This window comes from Lactuca saligna, chromosome 5, assembly GCF_052625555.1.
Source record: "Lactuca saligna cultivar CGN05327 chromosome 5, ASM5262555v1, whole genome shotgun sequence".
In the NCBI taxonomy this organism is placed as follows: Eukaryota; Viridiplantae; Streptophyta; class Magnoliopsida; order Asterales; family Asteraceae; genus Lactuca; species Lactuca saligna.
In genome coordinates, this window is record NC_136421.1 from 157,568,992 (window position 1) to 157,571,939 (window position 2,948).

General features: G+C 35.9%; 1 pseudogene across 1 annotated transcript; it reads right to left on the reverse strand.

Annotated features, from left to right (window-relative positions):
- Positions 1-558: 558 nt before the first annotated feature.
- Positions 559-2,322, reverse strand: LOC145045608 (uncharacterized; annotated as a pseudogene). Its single transcript, XR_013681864.1, has 2 exons — positions 1,700-2,322; positions 559-1,561 (listed from the first exon to the last, which is right to left on the reverse strand). The product of XR_013681864.1 is annotated as an uncharacterized LOC145045608 (transcript).
- Positions 2,323-2,948: the final 626 nt, after the last annotated feature.

A 2,948-nucleotide genomic window follows, 5' to 3' on the forward strand; every position in this document is an offset into this window, starting at 1 on the left:
GAATGAGGTATTGTTAACTTTATATGAGACATTATGTTAATGGAAATTAGGTCAGGCATTGGGTTAGCCCAATTTAGGCCTAACTAGTAAGGAGTTGGGCAAGGCCGCCCGAGGGTGCCAGGCGAGATTGGCGGACGCGCACCAGGCAATACGACAATACTGGCGGGTGCCCACCAGGAAAGGCTTTGCATTACAAGTGTTGCAACATTTTTAAAAAACATCAATTTTAATATATATATATATATATATATATATATATATATATATATATATATATATATATATATTGATATGTTTGTTCAATAATTAAATTAAATTCAGCAAACACAACCATTAATTGGGCCGAAAAATCATCATATTTTATAAGAATAGTTTTCCAAATTAAAACTATTGTTTTCTATTGACTTTAAGCACTATAATCCTTATCACTAATGTTATCTTATGTTTGGTTTTCTCATGACACACGTTTTCGGCCTTTTTTTAGGAGATTTTGAAAATTAGAAAAGTTAGTATTATAAACCATCAAAATAATAAAGGAAAATTAGATTGGACATTGAATGATTGTAAAATAATTTATTGTAATAAAATAAAATAAAATATATTGTAAACAACCTTTTCATCCATAACAATCATTTCTATTGATAAAATAACATTATTTTTTGCAAAGTTTTATATCTTTAGTATTATCGTTGAATCGGCGCCTGCGTGGTGGTGTGAGACCGGTTGATTGTTTCACATGCTACATTCCATCATGATTGGACATAAGATTGGCCTCTTTCTAGGTAAGAGTAGCCTTCTTAAGCCCCTCGTAGCGATTGCAATCAGGCGAACGATGTGTCCAACAACTAGAAGAGTCATCAACCCTATCCATACCAACACAATACAATTTAACACATTCTTGAATGTCTCTGACGTGCGATTTGGTGACAAAAGCGATATGGAAACCACGATACGTTATTGACAAAGATGTAGTAGCAATCCACAAAATGACCATCAAAATCCACAAGAAAAAACGATGCTTCAGAAAAGGCAATCCACTAATAAGCAACAAGATAATGCTAAGAGGCGAAACAAAAGCAACCGTATTGCAAACCAGAAAGACATGGTATAAATTCGGATGACTGGATGCCATGATAGCATATCCAGCCCTACGGTTTTCATCTGTCAATGTCCCATCTTGCCAAACACCTCCGGGAGGATTAGTACCTGCTTGAAAGGCCATTGTTGCTATCAATGATGCCACCACCATCAAAGTGTTTCGCTTTTTGTCCAGCCAGTCATCAGAGTTTTTAGAGGTTTCTTTCAAGTAAAAAGGAGAGACCTGTCTCTTATTATAGTCGTCTAAGCCATCCACACCGATTTCGTTTCTGGAACTTTGAGGATCTTGTCTGAACAAATTACCAATTTTCGCCTCAACAGCTCCTGCTTGTGTTAGGGACTGTAAGATTTGATGATATTTCAGATCTTTACGACCATGAACCAATATATCCATTGGTGTTTCTCCACTTATGTTTGTTGCGTTGACTTGTATAGTTGTACTGAGTAGCAAGAAGTTTATGGTCTAAACAAATGTTAAAGATAGGATCAGTTAATAAAAAGGAATAAATCTTGCAAACACGATCAAAAACTTATTATATATTTGATATTTCAACATTAGTTCTTACAAAAAGAAGGGAAAAATCTTGGTATGCATGCGTACCTCAGTTTGTCTGTAAACCACAGCTAGGTGTAATATATTATTGCCTTGACTGTCCTTAAAGCTTACAAACTCATGATCACCTGTGGTCTCTATTAAGAACTTCAAAATCTCCGGTTGGTTATGGTTCATACACAAGTGTAAGATGGTCTCCTGCTGCACAATGGCTCTAACTGCATCAGGTCGGGCTTGCACCAGCTCTTTCACGACATCACTGCGTCCTTTAATGGCTGCAAGATGGAGAGGATTGTTCCCATCACAATCACATGCAAGGCATGCTTCAGGGCTAGCCGATAGCAAAGCTCTAACTAGTTCCACATGGCCTTTTGCAGATGCTATATGAAGAGGCAAGCGTCTTTGTGAATCAGGCTCCATAGCAAGCTGAGGCTTTCGAGCTAGGATCTCCTTAACAAAGTCGGTATGTCCAAGCATTGATGCAATGTGTAGAGGCATGTCGCCATAGCGATTTAGGGTAACTCTGTCAAGAATCAGTGGATCTTCTTGAAGCAACATTATCAAAATGGTTAGGTTTCCTTCTACTGATGCTTCATAAAGTAGTTTCTCTTTCTCCATCCGCTCCATCACTCAGATACGAAAAGCAGAAAATAGCTCATTGAAGAAGTTTCGCATAGATCATGCATATATATAATAAACGGACAGGATAAATTAGCTGTGTAGCTACTTGAACTCTTGAAGACTTTTCTTAGGTGATAGTCGATTTGTGGGGACGGTGAAATAATTTAGGGTTGGTATATAAAACCTACAAAATTCTGAAATATTACTGATTGACGAAAGTTTGACTATTGCAGTTTTTTATGTTTTGATACCTTGATACTAAAATTTTATTGCTTCTTTAAAGCAGTTCAATATATGATTCAAAAGTCAAAACACTTAATTACGTCGTTCACAAACATGTCATTTTTGTAAACAACTTTCTATCCATGTGCCATGTTTTTTATAGCCCACCAAATTATTTCCCGGCCTATTGCCCGTAGAGAAATTAAATATTCTTATACTTTTTTTTTCTTATAAACCTCGTACCCAATTAAATAATGGTATGTGTGACATTTAATTAAGTTTTAATATACTAACACTACTAGAAACCTGACCTACATCGACAGTTAAATAATGGTATGTGTGACATTTAATTAAGTTTTAATATACTAACACTACTAGAAACATGACGGATTGGTATGATTTTATCGTCAAAAAAACAGTCACACGCTAAATCGTTGAAAACTAAAACCTCTCA